The 12,833-nt window shown below is 35.9% G+C and overlaps 1 protein-coding gene across 1 annotated transcript in view; it reads right to left on the bottom strand.

The window, feature by feature from the left end:
- Nucleotides 1–12,625, bottom strand: part of CysRS-m (cysteine--tRNA ligase-like protein, mitochondrial) — a 200,489-nt gene extending 187,864 nt beyond the window's left edge. Inside the window, exon 1 of the mRNA XM_090393279.1 lies at nucleotides 12,566–12,625. The gene's annotated coding sequence lies outside the window, so the exon portion shown is untranslated. The remainder of the gene's footprint in view (nucleotides 1–12,565) is intronic.
- Between the last annotated feature and the right edge of the window lie 208 nt (nucleotides 12,626–12,833).

Below are 12,833 nucleotides of genomic sequence, written 5' to 3'. Positions count from 1 at the left end.
ATATATATATATATATATATATATATATATATATATATATATAAAAAACATTATTTCAAAACTATTTTTGAAATACAAATTTTCAATCATCAACATTCAAACAGTTACAAAGATATGCTAGAAAAATCATAGCATGATTAATGTTGTGAATAAAATCAAGAAACAGATATGTTTCTTGATTTTATTCACAACATTAATATACTTAAATAGAATAAGTAAAAAATTACACTAGATAGTGCAGCTGCACTATTGAAAGAGCTCTTTCAATAGCTAAAGAATTATGATATGCCAATTAACACTCACATCTTGCCCAATGACAACTGTTTATTTCATTTTAATGGATATTTAATTATGTTCCTCAAGGTCAAACGTAATGAAACTGGGATATTGCAGAAATATGAACAATACACTATTATTATTATTTATATGGGCACGGGATAGAGTCAAAAGACTCATCATGGGAGACCCATCTATCCATTAACACAATACCTATCATACATCTCCTTAAACTTATTCACTGTTGGGGCACTCACAACCATCTCTCTGGCAATCCATTCCACTCATTCACCACATCCTACTAACAGCACTCTTAGATAGTAGCTTATAAGTGTGACTCTTTGCTTTTCCCCTACACCCCATGTACTGAAAAATTTCTTCTGTGATTATTCCTTTAGTAACTTATATAAGTTTCTATCATATCCCCGTCTATCTGTCAGCTAAACTCTGCAACCCGCACACTCTCAATTTATCCTCATAGGGAACATTCCATAGATCTGTTATCAGCTTGGTCACTCGTCTCTGAATATTCTTCACCACCTCCCAATCCCCAAGAAATGCAGGTGACCAAATCTATGCACAGCAGTCAACATATTTCATAGCCTTATAAAGAAGAATATTAAACTCTATCTTTACTTATTAATGTGCTCTTCAGCATCCAAGATCCTTTGAGCTATTTTACTAACTTTTCCAACATGTCTTCTGAACTTAAACTCTGTCCACCATTATCCCCAAGTCCCTAGCCTAATCAACTTCCTGTAAACTAATACCATCAATATGATATGAAGCGTGTAATCTTTTCATTCCAAAGCGCATTACCTTACATTTTACAACACTGAATTGACAACAACTGTCCTTTGTCCACACTGCCAATTTATTTAAACATCTTGTAAGATATCTACATCACCTTTATCAACTATTGTCCTCCCTAATATTGCATCAAAGACAAACAACTGAATGTTCCCCCTTCAAATCTTCTGCTGTATCATTAATATACAAATTAAAGAGTAGTAGTGATAAAGGGCAGCCTTGTCAGATGCCATGATTTATTACTTTCCAATTTGATATTTCATTTCCAAACCTGACTGCTATGAGGTTGTATCAATAAAGATTTTAGATTGATATTATTTGGTTTGGGATTTCATCATCAGTAAGTGTTTCTAAATGTAGATTTCTGTTTGCACAATCAAAGTCTTTCCTATAATCTATATATGCTATCTGTGTTAGTTGTTGAATTCTTTATGCTTTTCAAACAGAAATTTCACAGAAAAGCAACCCTCTGCACAATATCTGCTCTTACAGAATTCATGTGATTTGTCACCTATCTTATCTTTGTAATGACTCTCTAGTTGTTGTTTTTTTATAATTTTTAAATATATTTATATATCTAAATAAAATAAATATGAAATCAAATAATATCAAATATTTTAAAAAATATCTAAATGAAATAAAAGTATAGAATGTAGTAGGTTTGAAACATCATGAAGTTTATGAAGATGTGTTAATTGGGAGGATGAATGCCGAGCAAGAGTAGGTAGCTTGCAGAGAGAAAGAGAGAGAGATATGCTGAAAGAAGAAGTGGAATGTATCAGGAACAAGTTGAGAAGTGTGAAAGATGAGATTAGGTGAATGGAAACAACAAATGTAAAGCAAATCAGAGTGAGAGTTATGGGAATAATAGAAGGGGAAGAGAATAGGATAACCAGTAAAAGAGAGGGAATGAAAGGTGAGATGGTGCTGGAACCAGGGATGAAGAGATAAGACAACAGGTAACTGGAGGAACAAAGAAAGAAAGAATTAGAGGAGAGAGAATGAGGGATGAGCAAGAAGAAACAGAATGGTAAGAGGTATAATGTATGGAGACTCGATGATCCAAGGTGTATAAGATGGAATGCCAGAGGAGTGTCTGCCTGGAGGAATGATAGATAGTGTGACTATGAAAATTAAGAGAGGTGAAAAGGTGGATGAGATGATTGTGATAGTGGGTATGAATAACTTGAGAGACAGTGTGAATCAGGTGGCAAGAGATCTAAGTTCATGCTTAAGGTTGTACAGAAGAAAACTGAGGGAGGGAAGATAGTGAGTGTGTTACCCAGGTATGATAATGCAGAGCTGCAGAGAAGAGCATCAATAACAAATAATATAATAGCCAGAATGTGTCAAAAGAGAGGCTTGGATAACATGGATGCTTGGAAGGCATTTGAAAACATAAAAGAACTGCATGCAAGAGATGGCTTGTATTTGAATAAGGATGCAGGCATCTGGAGAGAGAGAGATTGCTGTTTTCTGAATGAGTCAGTGTGCCAATACAGGGAAACTATATCAGGATGGATGGTAGGAGGGAGTGGCCTCTTGTGGGCATAGGCACTTGCGAGAAGGGAATACATCGGGCAATGCTGAATCCTGTGGAGTTAGAAGGGGATAATGATAGGTATAGAAACAGTGGCAACGCTTTGATTCTTTATACTGTCAGGAGTATCCAGAATAAAGGAGACGAATTTGTAGTGCTGATCGCATCAGCCTGTCTAAAGATTATTTGGGATCTCTGAGACATGGTTGACAGAAGATGATATACTGACAGGACCAGAAGTAGCAGGGTATAGCATTTTTTGACAGGATAGAAAGGGCAAATGTGATGGTGGAGTAATGCTTACAATAAGTGATGACTTACTGTGCCCTCAGAGTGGACAGGAAGTCATCAAGAGTGGAAGATTTAGAGGGCAATGGCGCTAATGATTTTGAAAGCATATAGTGTGAAGGAGGTGGGCAGAAGAGGATATTTAGTGGGGTGTTGCTATAAGCCAGGGAGCATAGAGAGTGAAGAGCAGGAAATGTTTAGGCAGTTGAGTTTGGCGAGTGCAAAAAGAATGATTGTAATGGGAGATTTTAATTACAGTACTATAAATTGGGAAGAGGAAACTGCATGTAGTAGTAAGGGAATGAAATTTCTGTAATTTTTGAAGGACAAATGCATTACACAATGTGTAGTAGAAAGCACATGGAATTCAAGAGTTTTAAATTTGGTCATAGCATCAGATTTGATTATAAATGAGATGGTATCTCTGCCCCCCAGTTGGAGAGAGTAACCATGTGATTTTGACTTGGAAGATGAATAGACATATCAAAGAGAAAGGAATGTATGCAGAATTATTATAAGGCAGATGATTATAATAGTCTTGGATATCAGCTCAGGACAGTTCCATGGATGGAGGAATTGGAAGGGAGAGATATCATGTGTGTTTGGGAACTCATGAAGAAATGTTTATTAGCAGCAATAGTAAGCTGTATACCATGAGAAGAAGAGAACAGAATTTGGTGTAAAGTGGATGACAAACAATGTCAAATGGGAATTGCAGGTAAAAAAAAAAAAAGAGGTTATGGAAGAGATATAAGGAGAGGGGTGGAGAACAGATGCATGAAGAATAAAAGACTCGGGCCAGGAGAGTGACCATTTATGGTCACTCTCCTGGCCTAAGTGACTTAGTATGATAAGGAAAGCAAAACTGGAAGATGAGAAAAGACCAGCCCTGAGATCCAAAGAAAATCCTAAAGAATTCTTTCATTATGTGGCCAGTAGGAGGAGAAATGATTATGGAAGAATGACATTGTTGGATAAATATGGGAATAGCATGATTGATGTAAAGGGCATAATAGAGTTGTTCAATGAACACTTTATTTGGATATTTTATCCTGGAGAAGTGGGTTTAATATTAGAGGGATAGGGCAGGTTCGAGGTTTAGAAGTGCAAGAAGAGTGCTTCAAATACTGAGTAATTTGAATGTCAATAAAGTAGTAGAACTGGATGGGATTTTGCCACAAGTTTTTGAGAGAATGTGCTAAAGAAACTGACATTAATTAGGCTTTTTAGTGGATGTGTCTGGCCATGGGAAAGGTGCCCAAGGAGTGGAAAGAGGGTAAGATAGTACCATTGCATCAGCAGTTGTTAAGATTTTGGAGAAATTAGTGAGGAATCATTTATAGCATTTGGTAGATAAGGGTAATATTATCGGCAAGAGTGAGCATGGATTTGTTAAAGGGGTACTCTCTTATTTTAGTAATCTGAATGCCTTTTATAATAAAGTGGCAACAGCAGTTGATGAGAGAAAAGCATATTCTGCCTTTTTTTTTTTTTTTTTTGATTTTACAAAAGGCACTTGACAGGGTACCTCATGATAAGCTGATGTTTTAGTTGCAGCACGTGGGTTTAGATGTCAGGTTTGTGAACTGGATTCAGGATTGGCTATCTGATAGTATCATAGTTATGTATAAGGGAGTGATATCAAGGAAGTTGAAGGTTACAAGTGGGATCCCACAGGACTCAGTACTGGGACTGATATTGTTTAACCTTTACATCAGTGACATTGTCAATGGATTTCAGGGTATATTCAGTTGTTTGCAGATGATGTGAAGCTGGGAAGGGTTATTAGTAACAGTGCAGATGTAGTAGCACTACAGGAGGATTTTAATAAACTGGACAGATTGGCAAATGAATGGGGTATCAGTTTAATGCAGCTAAATGTAAAATCTTGAAGTTTGGATACATCAATGGGAGGCTACATACTCTGTTGGAGGAACTGTACTGCAGGAAGTGAGGAAGGCAAGGGATCTGGGGTGATGAATGATAGAAACCTGAAATTCAGGGGAACATATTGCAAAGGTGGTGAAGGCAACCCAGAAGATTGCTGCAATACTGAGAAGGACGTTTGACCTGCAGAGATAAAAGAGTTGTCATTCCATTGTACAAAGCACTGATCAGACCACATCTATACTATTGCACTCAAATTTGGTCCCCAGAATATGAAGGAGATAAATTATCTGTGGAAAGAGTGCAGAGGTAAATAACAAAGATGATATGGACTGTACAATGTTAGTTATGAGGATAGGCTGAGGGAATGTGGACTGTAGAGTTTGGTAAATAGAAAGAGAGATGATAAGAGTGAGGCTTTTAAAGTGTTGAGAGGTAGTTACATGGTTGACACTGGGGAATTCTTTCATTTGGTGGAACGGGAGGGGGGGGGGAAGGAGTGAGGACAAGGGCCATTGCTGGAAGTTACAAAAGAAAGTTGTGAACAAGAGGATAAGGAGTGGTTTCTTTGCATGGAGGATGGATTAACCATGAAATGCCTGATAGAGTGGTGAGAGTATGAATGATTAATGGGTTCAAGGAGTGGCATGATAGACTGAGTTTTTAGGGTGGGCCTCCCACAAAGAGTCCTGTGACTCCATGGTGGTCTGAATCATAATAATAATAATTTGTAACCAGCATCGAGAAGACTTCTTCCACAATAATTTTCAGTCTTTGCAGTTGCCTTTTATTTATATCTATCCTGGAATAACTATAGCCTTCTGCCAGAATTATGGTGGTTGTTCTCTATCTCATTCTTATTCAAGAAATCTGTAAGCCTTGACAAAAATCCTGAAAATACCATAGCTTTATCAATCACATTGATTATTACATTCTCTGTTGTTTCTCAATTTGGAATAATATAAGTTATTTGAATGAATTCTGTTAAATCTCTCTCTCTCTCTAAATGAGATATGAAATTCTAGCTTTCTCTGTATCTTTCCCTCACTTTTCTTTTAGTTATGTTTTTTTTTCTATTAGATTCAATCGTATTTTTAATTGACCTGGTTGATAAATACCTCAAGAAAACATTTTTTCTCTCTTCTGTAATCCTAGAAATATGCCCATCCAGCTATTTAAGACCTCTTTTACAATGCCATCTTTTCTTTTTACTAAGCTTTCAAATGCAACAAGTTTTATAAATACAATAAATATTTAACCATTCTTCAATTGATTCACTGATTTGTATATCTTCTGCTAAGTTTTTGACTCTCTTTTAAAAACATCTTTATATTGGCATTTTAAGACTGAATTTGAAGCAGTCTTCTTTAGCTTTCATAATTCTCAACCAGCATGGAGGAAATCAAATTAATGAGACTAACAGGAAGCGGTTAACAGATTTTGCTAATTTATTATTTACCATTATACAGTCTATTATCGATCTGTGTCCTCTGGCCATACTAGTATACTTATGATAATCTTTGTGTCATAAATATACAGTACATTAACATTATGAGTGAGCTAAGGATTTTGTTTTTCTATTTTTATTCATTTTATATGTTGAGCGTGGTTAGTAGTTGGAAGGGGATCAATTGCTCGATGCTGTTGGCACACTCTCCCTCGATGAGTCTTTGGACTCCCTGGAGGTGTTACATAATAATAATAATATATTTTGCTATTTTTGATTTGATCAGCTCATCAAATCACTTGGTTGCTGAAGAATACGTTGACAAGCAGAGACAAGCATGTTATTGTTCCTCTGTATTGAGCCTTGATAAGACCCCATCTCGACTACTGTGCCCAGATTTGGTCACCTAGGTTTCTTCTTGATGGGGAGGAGGTTGAGAGGATCCAGAGGTGAGTGACCAAGATGATAGCAGGTCTGTGGAATGAACCTTATGAGAACAGGTTGAGGATTTGTGGGTTGCAAAAATTAGCAGATAGGCAGAGAAGACATTCAAATTACTGAAAGGTTTCTATAAAATTAATTCAGAAGATATTTTTGAGAACAGGGCTGGTTGTGGGAGGACTAGGGGACATTCATGGAAGCTGGGCAAAAGTGTGGTTAGTAAGGGTGTCAGAGCTGGGTTCTTTACTTTTAGAGTGGTGAATGAGTGGAATGGGCTGCCAGAGTCTGTGGTGGATGCTGTGATAGTGAATGAGTTTAAGGCAAGGTATGATAGATACTGTATGAATGTCGAATAGTTGTGATGAACATGATTTGGGGACTCCCTGGAGTTGCCCATAATAATAATAATAATAATATTTTTTATTATTATTCTTATTATTTGATGCCTCCAAGGAGTCCAAAGACTCATTGAGGGAAGGCACCTACTCTACAACTCTCCATCTCCACCACTCAATCCAATCCACCAATGACAGCGAACCGCATCATCTACATCAGAGCTGTCCAAAACACGACCTGCGGGCCACATGCATACCTCATTGCGATTTCGTACGGCCCACCTGTGGGTTTTTTGATTTTCATGAGCGAAAAAATAAAATAACAATTTGAACCGAATGCATATTAGATATTTTAATTCTATCACTAATTGATAATCTTGATGTTGGTTATTTTATTTGGTGTTTTTACATCACTACATACCCACTTGTTTTTCAAATATTAGATGTGTCAAAGAAGCGTTCTTGCACTGTTTTGTTCTAATGTCATGTTCTGGGCACTCATGGGGAATGTGAGTGCACGATTAGTTTGTTCAGCTATCGAGGTTGTCTCACTAACTACTAGATATGCAGTGGATGTGGCCCTCAGATAAATCTTTTTTTAAATGCGGCCCTCCAATTACCTTAGGTTGGAGAGCCCTGATCTACATGAATGCCATTTACTGCCCTATTAGTAATTTCACAGACAATCACAAACATCCATAGGCATGGATGTTTGTGATTCGAACCTGCAGCCTTTTGGCTGGAGAGCAGATACACCTAACCACTCGGCCAACCCTAGCCAATCTGGAAACCTTGCCTAGAAACCAAAACATGGAACTTTTTTCAAGTCACTTCAGTATTCAATAAGAGGGACAATGGTTTTACACACTGGATATACAATAGAAGAATAGAATTCCACCTACAATCACAAACATCACTGTCCCATAGTAAGATTCAGAACCACAGCCTGATGGATGGAGAGTGGATATGCTAACCACTCTGCCAACGAGGCTGGCCTATAGTTTAAACCAGAGGTTTAGAGTAGTGATTTTTTCTCATCAACAAAGTAATAGAAGGACAGTTAGATCAACACACACACACACACACACACACACACACACACACACGAAATATCTACATGTATTGCAGCCATTCAATATGTTACAACCTTATCTTATTAGTCACTAGCAATTATGGCTGAAGCAATTGACACCGCAAGGCCAAATATTATGTTTGTTAATTATGCATGTTCTCTGGCCAGTTTGCCTTTTTTGTAGATGATAAACCCTGTCGGTTACATCACCTAACTCACTTCATTAGCAGACAAATGTGATGAAACTTAGCTAAAGGTCAATAATAACCTTGTAATCACAAGGTATCATGCTTATCCACATGCACAAAGAATCTAGAAAGTAACATGCAAATAAGTATCATGTTTACCTGCATAGTACTTTCTAGATTCTCTTTACATGAAACTTTAATAGGTAGAATCTGTTCTTACTGTCGTACACATTAGTTCTCAGAGAACAGCAATTTATTTAATAACTTTTTTTTGAGTAGTGATGGTTTTTAGACTATAAAAACTATCATATTCTTGTAACATAAGATGAAAAGCAAATTGATATTTTATTTTGGGTCCTATAAGTAGCTATTATAAAATTTTAAGATTAACAAAATTCGTGTTTTCAAGGCACCAGGAATCAAAAAAACAAAATTGCATTATTATTAAATGGTGCAGTGTGTAGTTGGAGGATTAAGTAGACGACATTGAGTGGGTTGTGTGCTTGCTCTCCCACAATTAGTCCCATAAAAATAATAAGCAAAATCTGATTGAAAAAATATGTTACCAGTTTCACTAGCACCTATTAGTCTTCCCCCCCCCCCCCAAAAAAAAGTAATCTAAACACCGCGGCTACACTTCATGACAGGAGGAATCCAAAAATATTACAACTGCTTTCATTAATGTCAGTCCCTATAGAAAAATGCTATATTTGAAATACATTCTTTATAATACTATTGTCAACATTATTGAAGGGCAAAGTTCACATTACCCACCACTCAAAATGTCAACAGTAGTGATCCATTCATAATGAGTTGTAAAAATATAGTAGCCAATTTTATGCTTTCGAGCAGCATTTTTTTTTCTAACTATAGGAATATTTAGATACCTATCCATACACCTGGTAAAAATAATTTCATGTTTTCTAGTCCATAATCCCCTTGTGTATATATACATCATCATCATCATCAGCCATTAAAAATACCAAGCAATTTTAAACCTGGTTTTACTCCATTTCCCAAGTAAGCAAACAAGTCAAGTTTGCACCTGCAAGTCTAGCTGATCCTACAGGTAGTGCAAGACCAAGGCAACTCATGGTAAAGGTGGCATAAGCTCTGATCACTAATCTTAATATTTACCCTTAATGCCAAAACACATCTCCAAGAAGGGGATGTATGATGTTTTGTATTAAAGGCAAATACAAAACATCATACATCCCCTTCTTGGAGATGTGTTTTGGCATTAAGGGTAAATATTAAGATTAGTGATCAGAGCTTATGCCACCTTTACCACGAGTTGCCTTGGTCTTGCACTACCTGTAGGATCAGCTAGATTTGCATCACTTGCAGGCGCAAACTTAACTTGTTTGTCTGTTTACTTACTTGGGAAATGGAGTAAAACCAGGATTAAAATTGCTTGGTATTTTTAACATTTATTATACCCAAGGTAAAAATACTTTCTACATCATCAGCCATTGTCTATCCACTGCTGGATGAAGGCCTTTCCAAGATTACTCCAAAACTCTCTGTCCATGGCTCTCCTTTTCCATGTCACTTCTGCGAATCTGATGATATCATCAATCCACAGTGATTTAGGTCGGTGTTGTGGTCATTTTTCCTTTCATGTGAAATCCAATCCAGTACTTCTTTTGTCAATCGCTGATCTTGTCTTCAAGCAATATGACCAGCCCATTGCCACTTCAGATGTTTCACTCTTCCTATGATGTCAGAGACTTTGGTTTAATTTCTTATCCATGTATTCCTTTTGTGATCCAATCTTGTGATACCAAGCATACTTCTTTCCATACTAAATTGTGTTGTTCTTAATTTTTGAATTTCCTTTGCATTCAGTGTCCATGTTTCACAGCCATATGTCAGTATAGGAAGAATACACTGGTTAAAAACTTTTCTCTTCAGGCATAATGGTAGTTGGCTTTTGAATATTGAATGCAATTTTCCAAATGCTTTCCACCCAAGCATCGTGCACCTTTTAATTTCATCCATGATATTTTGTTCCATTGATATCTGTTGTCCTAAGTATATGTAATGATCTACTTGTTTAATTTCCTCATTACTGATTTTTATTATTTCTGGTTGGACATAGCTATTGAGCATAACTTGGGTCTTCTTCAGGTTTATCTTTAGGCCTGCTGTTCTGCTAGCAATTTGGAGCTCATGGATACGAATCTGTAATTCATGTGCAGTTGAAGTAAAGATAGCTATGTAATCTGTAAAGTGTAAATGGCTTAAATATCTTCTCTTTATCTTCAGACCTTTCCCTTCCCAATCAAGAAGTTTGAATATTTCTTCTAGGCATGCTGTGAATAATTTTGGAGATATTGTGTCACCCTGTCTTATACCTCTCTGTATTCCCACAGTAGACAGTTTCCATTAAAATAAATTGCTGCTGTGGCATTGGTGTATGCTGATTTGATGGTTCTGATGTAGGGCTCCTCCACTGTTGGTTTCATAATGCTTTAAGTATTGCACAAGTTTTAAGTGAATCAAAGGCTTTCTCATAGTCAATAAAACCAAGACACACACACACACACATATATATATATATATACCAAGCCATCTTGAACCTATTTTTAACCATAGTAATATAAACATAGTAAAACCAGAATAAACAGACAATAAGAGATAAGAATCACTGCAATCAAAATGAACTATATGAGAAGAATAGCAAGTTATTGTTATACAAGACTAAGTAAAATGTGAAATGAAAATATACTGAAAAACCTAAACCAAATACCAATAATTCAAACAACAGAAAAATACAGAACAAATTAGGAAGACCATGTAAGAGTAGCCAGGAAGATGAACTATAAATAGGCTGACTATACGTATTTTTTTTTTCACATTTCCCTGCCGTCCCCGTCGTTTTAATAAAAATGTCAATTTTGTCCCATTTTTAATAAAAACTATAAATATACTTTAATATTGGTCAATCATAAATTATTATTCATAACTTATAATCGTTTGTGGATCATTTGACCCTCATGAAATCTATAACTGTGAGGCAGTTGGTTACATGGAGTAACGAAAACATTCCTATATCTGATAGATGGAGACAGGTTTTTTTCTGAAATGAAGGAAAAACGCCTAGACTTTCAAGACTTTTGTAATATTGAAGGGTTTATTCTTTGTCTTCCAGAAAGTACAGCATCTGTTGAGAGATTATTTTATGTTATGAACAGTATGTGGTCAAAGGAGAAATCTAGATTAAATGTTAGAGGCAATGAGAGCTATGTTAGTTGTCAGACAAAATTGTGTGATGGAGTGTAAGAAGTCTTATGATAACACTTCTTATATGATAAGGTGTTGAAAGACCGAAATTTGCTGTGCAAGATCATTTCATTGGAGAAATTTTCATGGCACATCATGAAATAAAGGGGGGACTGTAAGTCTGCCTAAATTTTTGTATGGATTCTGTCACTGAAGAATAATGGTAAGCTCAATATGTTACTTTTTCATGAATACAGAATATTACATAACCCCCGTCTCGTTTTAGCCATCCCAATCTCCTGTTTTGGTCTCAAAGAAATATGGTCAGCTTAACTATAATCCAATGGGAGAAAGAAACCAGAGTGGACGAATGAAACAGGCCAGTCTTAGAGAAGCTCCAGTTCACTTCATTCTTATTTATATTACTTTATACACCACTGTTTTCTATATTGTTACATCAAAATTAAAGAACTAAATAGTAACTGACCTGCAGAAAGAAGCATCTATAAAGCATGTAAAACTATTAAAAATGCAATTAGAAAGAATGCGTCTGTATTTTTTAATATATATATATATATATATATATATATATATATATATATAAAGAAGAGAACGTGGATAAGTATTTAGGAAACGGTTTCCACAGTTTTGGTAGTTGCATTTTTCCATAACCCGCTTTTCCTGTTCAAAAAATTGGGAAACTAATTTCACGCTTTCCACAGTATCTTTTTAAATTCTGCATATTAAAAAAAAAAAGCTCCTATCATCAGGTCATACTGCCTTTACTTTTGGTAAAGTAAGCCTTTACCAAATTGATAAACCTCCTTAATGTTATTTATTTAACTACACACACGAAAAGTTTCAGAATATGCAGCACATCAGTGCCATGTGGAGAAAGAGGAAAACGAGAAAACATCCCAAGAAGTACAGAGCATTTGCAAGCATAGTGCTTGATTCTTACGTCGGCTATCAATGAATTAATTCCTAATATCTATATATACCACTGCTAAAAGGGGAGGAAGGAAGAAAAAAATCAGTTACATTACGTCATTTCACCTTATATCGCCACAAAATAACTAGCCATCAACCAAATACAGCTTATGTACAATATGTGACATGAGAAAACAGCGCCCTTCCAGAAATGAGAATTTAAAACGCATTGTTATATTTTCAATTAATTTGACTATTAGCAGTGGATATCACCTCGAAGCAACAAGCAGCATGCATTGATAAATGGAAGACAATTATTGTCCATTCATCATTCTGAATTGCGAAAAGTAAATTAAAGATAATGCTGCAGTTTCTATATTCTAATGCCAGGAGT

The sequence above is a fragment of the Typopeltis vanoorti genome, chromosome 5, assembly GCF_054136105.1.
Source record: "Typopeltis vanoorti isolate ZY-2024b chromosome 5, IOZ_Tvanoo_1.0, whole genome shotgun sequence".
NCBI lineage: Eukaryota > Metazoa > Arthropoda > Arachnida > Uropygi > Thelyphonidae > Typopeltis > Typopeltis vanoorti.
The sequence above is the reverse complement of the archived record's forward strand: the minus strand, read 5'-3'. Positions and strand labels throughout refer to the sequence as shown.